Here is a 10917-nt window from a genome sequence, read left to right as displayed (position 1 = left end):
AATTGTTTTTGGTTGTTGTAAGCCAAAAAGTTTTTTTTTAATTTCGGAAAATTATGAAGAAATTTAAAATATTACAATTCCATGCAAAACCATTTGTGAATCTGTGAAATATTTTAAAACATTTTCCATGTTGATACTTTTGCTCACCACACTGTATACGTGTAGCTGCGCGATACGGGGTGGCAAAAGGGCAAGGTGGGCAAAACGAACGACCATTTCTCGGCCTACTCTTTTTCTCGCTTTTTTTCCCACCGTTTTAAGGTTCTCCGCGTGCGCACATGTGTTTTTTCTTTATCGTTTCTTCGCTTCATACTCTCCTACGCACACGAGCGTACCATTTGGCTACGTTTCTTTACACCGCACCGTCTCTGCTCCTGTCCCGCACTCTCCCTCACCGTCTAACGCACGACTAACGACGCATTTCTAGACATCTTGGCACTGTTATAGCCTGCGCTGGGTAGCGGACACGGACGGACGGTATACGGTGGTGGGGTGTGTTGTTCTCAACCGGAAGGGTGTACGAAAGATGCCGGGAAAAGGGAGAGACGATGGTAATCCCATCCCTTGATCGATGGACTCGGATGGATGGTTGGATGAAGGGTGGTGGTGGTGGCACAGCAGGAGATCCACACCAACGCCATTAGGAAAATACCCCGCACAACACCAAGCAAGCAAGCCATGACGATGGGGTGCTAGATGTGTATTGTGTGTAGGAGAAGAGAGAAAAAAAACAGTGACGTTCAAACATGCTTGAAGTGAAGTCGGTTTTGTCAACTGCGTTGCCATCCGGTACGAATAGCCTGCTTTGCGTTGTATATGACCTGATGCCCGTGCGCTAGAAGGGAACGAGCGCTACAATCATCCTCTCTGTCAAACGCCCACGCATCATCATATTGCGTGTGGAAGATCATCTTCCCTCTTCTTAGCTTTGCAGGCTATCCGATTTTAAGCGACTTGATTTATTAGATAAAGCATAATCTTTCTCTCTCTCTGTCTGTTAAGCGTTCGCTAGCATTATGATGAGACCTTTCAGCATGTGAATGCTGATACAGCATCATCAATTATGGAACCTAACGGTGGACATCGTTTGATATAACGATCAATAGATTCTGAAGATTCACGTTCCGTACAACGGAGTGATACGGGCTGACTCACGGCCAGGCTGTCTAAGCGGCAAAGGGTGACCGAGGGGATTAGGACTTTAACGGCAACCACAGAACGGTCCATTTTCAAACTGTCTTCGTTCTCCTGTGCCTTTTTCTTGCCGATAGGGACAGATGTAAACGTTTTTATTTTTCTGGAAGTCGTAAAATAAACTCATATTCAACCGACCAAAGGGCTAATCCGATTTGGTTGAGGGTATTTAGGCGAAATCGAATCGGGAACGCATTTATGGAATGAAATTTATTAAATTACTCGCAGGGATATTGTGTGTCAGGTCTATTGGAAGCACTCACACAAACCAAATTCTTCGCTTAATTAATCCTATTAATTTGGTTTATTTCAAACACTTTCTCGAGCTATTATCAATGCACTTGAGATGATGATCATTTGGGGATTTTATTACCAAAAAACTGGTGAGATTGCTTGAAGTTTATAAAAGGTAATATTACAAAAAAAACTCAAAACGGCTCTTCACGGCCACTATCAATGAAAATTTCAAACGGCAGCAAATGTGCTCCGATCTTCGTGTACTACATGAAGTATTATGTCCTTTTCTCATAATAAGGATGTTTTGTTTCCCAGTAGCATGAAAATAATTGCATCGGAAAACTATCAAAGTATCGGCCATAAATCACCGACAGCAAACGGCAATACCAATACCAGCATAATAAACCCAAGGGCGAAGGAAAGGAGATTCCTTTTTCTCATCCCGCAAAACCCCCCCCCAAAAGATCCGATCGGTTGATCAGTGCAGAAAAGACGCATTTGCTGTTTTTGCTCAGTTCACTTGCTTATTCTCGCTTATCTTATCACGCAAACTGGCTACCAGCTTCCGAGTGAGCGGGATGCCATATCACACCTTTTTCGGAATTTCTTTATCCTATCGTTCGTTTCTTCTGTTCTTCGTTTCTTTCTGGTTGACTGTCTTGCTTGGTTGTGTGTTTTTTTTTTGCTTTTCTTTACCCAAGTGTGTCTGAACATCTTTCTTTCTTTACACTTTCGTACGCTTCGAGTTCTTGGAGATCGTTTTTCAACGATCCCCTTGGGCCATGTGTGTACTTGTACGTTGGTGTTTTTGCCCTTTAGCTGTAGTGTATGGGTGAGAGTCAGAAAGCCACACAAAGGAAGCATAAATCTATGCCCGAGAGGGCGAAGGACAACGGACAACAACAACAACAAAAACTAAAAGAAAAAAGATCATTTTACAAACCACGCCACTTGGGTGACGGTTTGAAGAATCTTCTTTCGTCTTCGTCTTCATTGTTTCATACGGTTTTTTTTTGTGCGCTGCCCTCGAAGGTTTTCCCCTTACGTTCAATCGCATTGAAATCCTTCCGTTTCGATTCACTGGTTCTGGTGCAACAACACGTTCCGTAATATTTTGTGTGGCTTCCTTTTTGACACTTGCTTCTTGTTTGAATCTCACTTTTGGTGGTTTTCGTTTTCTTCTTCTTCTTTAACGCACAGTTTCCAAATACATTTTTTTTTTGTCGAATGCAACTTGGTTTAATTCCCCGTCAGCCAAGGCATGCACAAACACATGCATTGCATTGATGCACATCAATAAAATGTTCGTTGATTCGTTTTACTTTTACCGAATGCATCGAAACGAAAGGAACTGAAACTGAAAAGTATAGTAAAAAAAAGAAGCAACTACCCAGCGGTCAAGCTTTCATGCGTTTCACCTCGTTTCATCCCCTTCCAACCCTCGTTGGCCTATCTTTTGCGTGCCAACACAAGCTATCTCTGTTTTTTCGTTCGTCAAGCATGTTCTTGTCTCGCTCTTTTCACACTTTGCCGAAGTTCGACGTGCTCCGCGTTGTGTATTTACACACCGAGCTCATGGAATATCTTTGTGTGTGTAGAAAACCATTTTGACAGCACCGTGATTCTTCGGCCATCAAATTTTGTTTTGCTTTCGAAGTGCAAGGTTTGGTTAGTTTATTGCATAGAACAGGGACATAAAATGCCTATAAAAGGGTAAAAATAGGTTCAAGTTAAAAGAGCACGCGTTTTTCAAGTGACTGGATAGTTTAGTTAGGGATATGGAGTGAAAAAACACATGGAAATAGGGAGGATGCTTGACCAGCGTGCCTCCGGAACAAAGTGGTGCTGAAACTGTTACATGGCTGCTGAGAGTCTGGTAAGGCGTTTAATGTAACGAATTATATCAATTACATGCAATTTACATTACGCTTTTACAATTTCAGGTACATCCGAAACAATATATTGGCACGGACCGCAGGAAACCAAACAGCAAACACAGTGTACAAAGTACCATGCAGAGAGGACACAATTTTACACCACACAAGTACGTACTTCGAAATATTACAGAAAACTTATTGAAATGATTGTTAATTTCAACTATTTACTGTTTACAGACCAACACATTTGCCCACATTTTCCAGCAAGTGAAGTGTAAGCGAGAAATTTGTGAACAAAAAATAGAATAATTAAACAAAAAAACATTTCATGTTTTGTCCTTTTTAATTGATGACAACTTTCCACTATGCATAGCCAATAATGCACCCATACCTACGCGGCTACCGCGCTACACACTCACACATGCGCAAAAAAGCTCTTCGTTAAGCGGGCTTCAGACGGGCTTCAGGCGGGCTTCACCCGGGCTTCAGGTTGACGTCGTGAAGCCCGTCTGAAGCCCGCTTAACGAAGAATTTGACCGCTGGGTAAAGCTTCTTTTTTTCAAATTCATTTCCGTCGCTCGACACAGTACGACAGTTAAAAAAACACAGAAAATCCATTTTGACGACACCTTCGTACAGTTTCGTTGTACATCGAAAGAAGTAAAAGCAAAACCGCCAATACTTAAAACATACACCGAAACGTACTTAAAGCCCACAACCAAAACAGGGAAAACACAACAACCAAAGTGCAGACATACGCATAGAAGCTACATACAAAATGTAATGAAAAGCAATCGACAAAGAGAACCAGAAAATGCGTAACAAATGAACGAATAAGGAAATATGTACGTAATTCTATTCCGTCCAACAGTGAGAAGAATCTTTCCAAAAATGTATCAAAAGAGTTGTTGTTTTTCTCCTTTTTTCCTTTTATTAAATGCGAGCGAACCAAAATTCATTCTAATGGGTTAAAACCCAAAAATACTCCCGAATGTAAAGAATATACAAAAAGGCAAACACTTTAGAAAACGTTTTCTTGAATGTCCCCCACACCATCCAGAGCGAATATGCCGCAACCATCAGAATGGTAAAGAAAGGCAGGCAAAGAAAACGAAGGAAGCGCTCGTTTCGAAAGTGACAAAAAGACAAATGTCTGCCAGAATTGGACGTAGGGAATTCCTTCGTTTCTCGGTTCCGATTGTGAAACAGATAGCGCGATTCCAAGATTGCTCTTTGGAGATTGCTTTGGAAGTGTGTGCGCGTACCCAAATATGGTGGTTGTGTAGGAGAAATCCCGAAGCAGCTGCATTTACAGTAAGTTACTCATTTTATTCCCTATCAAAATAAATATTGATTGAGATATTGTTTTTTTTTTGAAAGAGAATTTTTATAACAACTTTGTAAGTATATTTTGAGAACATATTTAAAGGCTAACTCAGCCAAATAAATATGGATAAGTTTGTGTTAAAAATCAGCCTTACATTAAGCCACTAAACTTGCAAAATGCAAGGAGGAAATACTTTGTACAATTTGCACTGTTGATAACAAGGCAGAAGTCTTCTGCTAGGAAAATAAATAAAACAAAACATTTACCCATTATTAAACAGCTAAAAAAAGCCTTTCGTTGTTTGACAAATATCTGAACGAATAGCGTTAGGATACTAGTGTGCTCCAATTTCCAATTAAACTATTAAAAATTGGAATCAGTTACAACCTTTGAGTTTCATTAAGCTACATCCCTTACACCAGTAATCCCCAACCTATGGTCCGCGGACCACTTGTGGTCCGTGGCTAAAGTAGAAGTGGTCCGCAGAAGAAATTTTCCGTCGTTGGACCGATGATTTTAACACTTTTTGTGTACAATTTCAAGCGTTCTACGTTTCTCGATATGTCAGATTGTGGTTAATACAATTTTTGCTAATGTTTTACATACATTAGGAGTACGTTCATAGACGGCACATGTGGGCCGCGATATAGTTATGTCGAACAAAAAGTGGTCCGCGGTACTAAAAAGGTTGGGGAGCACTGCCTTACACGATAGGAGAGAAAAGTTACTAAAATCAAATCGAACTGCACACAACTGTATTGTAAATGGAGAATGATCGCTGTAAAGATATGCACACATCAGGCTGAATTTATGTAGAAAAATATAAAATGTATGGCAAGTCAAAACTTCAAAAAAAGTAGCTCCTGATGTTACATTCTGCTGACAAAAATAATAAATTAAAAAAACCAATCAATCATTTGTTAACCCAAGTAGCCAAATTAATAAAAATGCAACCATAACGCTGCTTGCAGGCTGCTTAACGAAAAAACGAACCTTGCCCGAACCTTGGGGTCGTTTAAACTGCACACCGTACTCGATGGAACTATGGAGCTTGTTAGTGGTCGGTTAATGGTTCGTTATGGAACTATAAGGTCCATCAATAAGCACACGGTACTCGATGGAACTATGGGGCTTGTTATTGGTCGGTTAGTGGTTCACAATGGAACTACAAGGTTCAACAAGAAGCACACGGTACTCGATGGCATTTTGTTTACAATCCCATCGCTAATCTGTCAAATGTCGGCATCGCAAAACGACGCCATGTGCTCCGAAAAGTGAACTTTAATAATGCAATGTTTTCCGGGTTTTCGGTTTTCCGGAAAAAAAATCGGTGGAAATTTAACGTAAACGCGATCAAATGAAAGCGCTGTCGTCTTCTGTGCGTTAATGTAAACGTTTCTTGTGTCGTTTATTTTACCTCAAATGATAAGTTTTGCCTTGACTGCTAACTGCTAACAGTTCCTTATGCCATCAAGCGTCCACAGTTTCAACGATGTTAAACGGCATCTTTCGACATTCAAAGAAAATATTGTGATTGTGACTGATGTCTGGAGGATGTATAAATGCAACTCCAAGCAGAAATGAATCATTTTTTCACATTTTCTTTGGTTTTTTGTAATATAATAATATAATAACATTAACAATAATAATAATAACATAATCTTGCGTGAAAATAAAACTTGCATAAATACTTTCTTTAACATTTTGACGTTCAGGCTGCTTAAGGGTTGGTTAAAAGTACGGCGAACTTTGAAGCTGTTTATCTACTGCAAAAGTCGTATTAGAGAAGCGATCTTTAGCGTGCTCAAAATAGCTGCTTAAGATAATTTGGCTATTTGGGAATCCACGAATAACCAATAAGTCCGGCCTGGGTTCAAATTTTAATTGTTATTTGGAGTTTATTTTGGAATGGATAATCTAAGGTAAAGATCAGCAAAAATAAAGAAAAATCAGCAGAAATACAGACCAAATTAAATAAAGCTCTTGTAGAGCCAAATGTCAAGCCAAATATTAAATAATAATTTGTTTATTCTATCTAAATAACAATAAAGAATACTTAATCTCCCTTAAATCAGGGTGGCCACTCAAATAAGAATTTTAGATTCCCGGTTTTTTCCAAGTTTTTCCCGGTTTTTGGTTCACTATACTTAATTTCTCGGTTGTAAATAAACATTGCGCGGTAGTTTAATGCCGAAGTTCTTTATCATATAACATTTAACCCAATTCCATGCAAATGGCTACTTGGGTAGACAAACCGATTTCGATTGCTCATTTCACCTGAGGGCTCCAGAAATTAGGTTCATGTGTGTAAACCACAATCGGGTTTCTCTGCAACTTTAGAGACCTGTAACTTGTTCATACGTGATTCAATTTCGATGCATTAATCTAATAAAATTTAAATAAAATCTTCTAGTTTCAAGTTAGTATAAGCAGTTTACATGTTTTGGTATGTCTAAGTTGACATCATTTTAAAATAAATGGGAATTTGGGAATTATGGGCATTTGAAGAAGTTTAAAAAACTAAACACAATAGGTATAACATTAACATCCTAAAAATGTTTAATGAAAGTAAATGTTTCACGTGATGCTAATTTGTCAAGGTGGGGCTAAATGGACAGAGCTATGGGGCTAAATGAACCGAGTTATTTCGCAAAATGTCCATTTGTATTCATGCAACATAAATAGACTAGCGAAACATTATGAAAACATAATAAGTAAGACCGATAGGACTTTTGATTTAGTTCGTAAAATGACTAACGAATTCAATGATCCTGTTTGTATAAAAACTCTACTTGTTAGTCTAGTCTGTCCTTTCCTTGGGTTTGGATCTATTTTAGGGCACTCATGTTCCGAACTATGCATCAAAAGAATCGAAAAAATCTAAAAATACATGTCTAGGTTTGACATAAAGATACTGACATGCACTAGGACTGGAAACATTAGAAAATCACCGCGAAAATGCCAAAATCATATTTGTTGCAAATTTATTAGAGGGAAAAATAGAAGCGCCTCAAAAAATATGTACCTGTAAGTACATGGACGGCCAGGCCGTTTTGTTTGAATAAAAAAACTCTTCAAATTGTACACTTTGACGATTAATTCGGTATTACATAAAAGAAAATTTTCCCGGTTTTCCGGAGAAATTCCCGGTGTTTTCCCGGTTTTTTCAGATTTAAAAAAATTCCCGGCTAATTCCCGGTTTTCCCGATTTCCCGGTTGAGTGGCCACCCTGCTAAATGTAAGTTTAATTTAACATTAATTAAAATAAACGAAAATACCAACAAATTAACCAAATGTTTGAGCTGTACATTAATTGCAGCAGACACAAAATGTGATACCGACTGTACGAAACGCAATCCGATTCGTTTAGGGTTTGGCAGCATGCGGGAGAAAGACGGGATACGCTTCCACAATAACCACATCCGTGCACGGTTCCATCAATCACCGAAAGAATAAGATCGCGCTCGATCTTGTGTACTGTGTGTGGATCATTCCAATGGTGTGTCGCGGCAAGAAGTGGAAAGAACGAAACGTTAAACCCAAGAACGATCGATGGAACGTTTCAGAATCTGAAACTCAGATGGGTAATTATGTGATTATGGAGCAATAATTTTGAATCGCTTTGCAGGATTCCCCCTACTAATCAGTGCCGGGTTTTGTTGTGGTAATTTTGACGCACTGAATCGATCCAGGGGTGGTGGTTTGATCGTTCGGGGTTTTGGGGCAAATCGCAAATCGCGATTGGATTTCTTCTTCGATTAAGGCATCCTTCCAGCCAGATGTGGCTGCGGGTTGTGCTGCACGAGCCACCGGCACGAATGATTCTAGGCAATTATTTTGTAGCTTCTGAAGTACCTCCCTCGATGGACAGCTAATAGCATCCTTTTTCGGGGGGTACACGCGTACAAGCTTCTGGCGGCTATCATTTACAGACACGGGGGAAGTTTTGGGAATCTATTTTGATATAATTGATGGTTCCTGGCACATGCACTATAATAGGGGGCGGAAGCGCTTAAGGCCGGTTATTGAAATGAACGTTTTTGCTTAAGCATCTGTGCTTGAACAATTTGATGCAATAAATGCTTTTTTGGATCTTACCACACATTTCCACCTTTCCCATTTACTTGTACTTCCGCTGTACAAGCACCAGAAGAAAAATATAAAAGGCCAGTTGCAGAGAATTAATAGAAATGTTCGATCATTATTTTTAGTCCCTTTTTAAAGAGCAAATTCTGGACTTTAATAAGTAATTAAGGTAAAAGACACAAATCCAATTAGTACTACGTATTTCGGCACACTTTAAATCTTTACGACAACTCTTTAAGGCAGATTGTTAAGGCATGCTACTCTCCTACACGATCGACTGCATTCTCAGAAATGTCCATCCTTTCGTAACATTCATTTCGCCCAAAATTATGCATCCGTTAGTTACCAATTTTAACTTACATTACGTGCAATAACAACAGCTTCAGAGCAGCTTTTTAAAAAGTCTAAATTGGCAATTTCAACCCAACACGAATCCATTGCCAAAAACCCCCCGAAGGGCAAAGTTACCAACCGTACGATCGAATTTATTTCGGCCAGGATACGTCAGGAATTCTTCCAACGGTTACGGCACGTTTATTACTCTCCATTTTCCTTTTGGTGTCGTTCTGTCGCGTCCCACACACACACACACTACCAGGGGTGGTGATACATCAACCGAATGACATCAGAATGGGACGCAGCACACCTTCTGGGTGTCGATGGTAATGCGCAAACACCAACGCGCAAAAAAGGCTGTCCAACGATCGATATGCATCGATTAGCAATTTTATGTGTTCGATCACTGGCCAACCCTCAACCCTTAAAGGTGTCTTCTCTGTCATCTGCCTTTCTCGATGCACAAATCATTCAAGGAGCAAGGAAAAAACACGAATATGCCATGTGCATTACATACAAAAAAAAAACAAAAGCCACAGTAAATGATCCGTTCTCACCCCAAAAATTCACCTTTCATTGTCCGAAAATGGTTGTTGGTTACGTTCTGGATGAAATTGATCCGTTTTCAGCGGTGAGCAGTCTTTCCATAAATTGGCACAATCATTATTACCACGCAGCTTATGGTACCACGCTTCCTATTAGGGAAATCTCAACCTTAGTGTCCGCACACTTACCCGCAACACCAGGCTAGGGGATGCGCAAATTGGACAAACATTTGTACGGAAACTGAACACGCGTTTTTTGGGATAGAATCGGGTGCTAAATTAGGTCTGGCATACCCATCCCCAGTGGTGGCAAGCAAAACCTTTATCTCACGCTTGCAATCATAGCATCGGAGCAATGGAGATTGTGGGGTGTGAAATCACACCTAACGACGCCCTCGCGCCTTTCCCTCAAGCGTGTTTCCTTTGCCTACTCGCTGCTAAAAATCGAACCCGAACAGACACACACCCAAGGATATACAGACCAAAGATGGTACGGTAAAACCATTCGAAACGGTTCCATTTCCATTATGTTTCGTGCCACTTTGCAAAATTGCATATGGATTTGCGCCGATGGTGGTGTCGGGAGTACAGTAGAGTTCAATGCGCGATCGGACGGCAAACCTTTACGTCGTAGCCTACCAGGGTTTTTGTGGGCCCTCTGACCAGTCGGTACATGAGATTTTTATGTAAAAACATTGTTTTGCAGCACATTGCTTTGCTTTTTTTTTGCTCTGGACGTTCTGGAATGATGCTCATTCTCGCTGGAGTCGCTGGATCGGGAAGCTGATCGATGGTTGAAATGCTGAACTCACAGCGAGCTAATGTCGATTAAATTGATGGACATTTCGTTAATTCTTAGATTTTTTTTGATTTTTTTATTTCAATAATTCTATAATTCTTAGATTTATTATTATATTAAATTAGATTTAAAGATTATATTATTTTTATTTATTTATATTACATGATTACGGCTTTAGCCGTATTGTCAACCACAGAGGGTTGAAGTAAAAAAAGATTATATTAGTTAGTTTTTTATTTATTTTATTACATGATTACGGCTTTTGCCGTATTGTCAGCTACATAGGGCTGAAGTAATTACAATTTTCGCAAGGCATTTTCTCCTTGTAATTTACCTTATCCCGGGCATACTCGGTTATTATATTAGTTAGTAATGAATGTAAAATTATATTTATTTTTTATCTTATTCACTAGGTAGTTAAAACATATTTTTTTGGTGAATGATTTTTAATTTACATTTCGGTTTTAAAGACAAAAGTATAATTTGAAAGCACTGTATTGATAAATATCGTATCTT

At 39.4% G+C, this 10917-nt stretch overlaps 1 long non-coding RNA gene across 1 annotated transcript; it reads left to right on the top strand.

Annotated features, from left to right (window-relative positions):
* Positions 1-2822: 2822 nt before the first annotated feature.
* Positions 2823-3776, top strand: LOC125762548 (uncharacterized). Its single transcript, XR_007418228.1, has 3 exons — positions 2823-3307; positions 3375-3475; positions 3546-3776. It is a non-coding gene; the product is annotated as an uncharacterized LOC125762548 (long non-coding RNA).
* The last annotated feature ends 7141 nt before the right edge of the window (positions 3777-10917 follow it).

The sequence above is a fragment of the Anopheles funestus genome, chromosome 2RL (genome assembly GCF_943734845.2).
Source record: "Anopheles funestus chromosome 2RL, idAnoFuneDA-416_04, whole genome shotgun sequence".
NCBI classification, from domain to species: domain Eukaryota; kingdom Metazoa; phylum Arthropoda; class Insecta; order Diptera; family Culicidae; genus Anopheles; species Anopheles funestus.
Note: the sequence above shows the minus strand (reverse complement) of the source record. Positions and strands in the feature narration are given on the sequence as shown.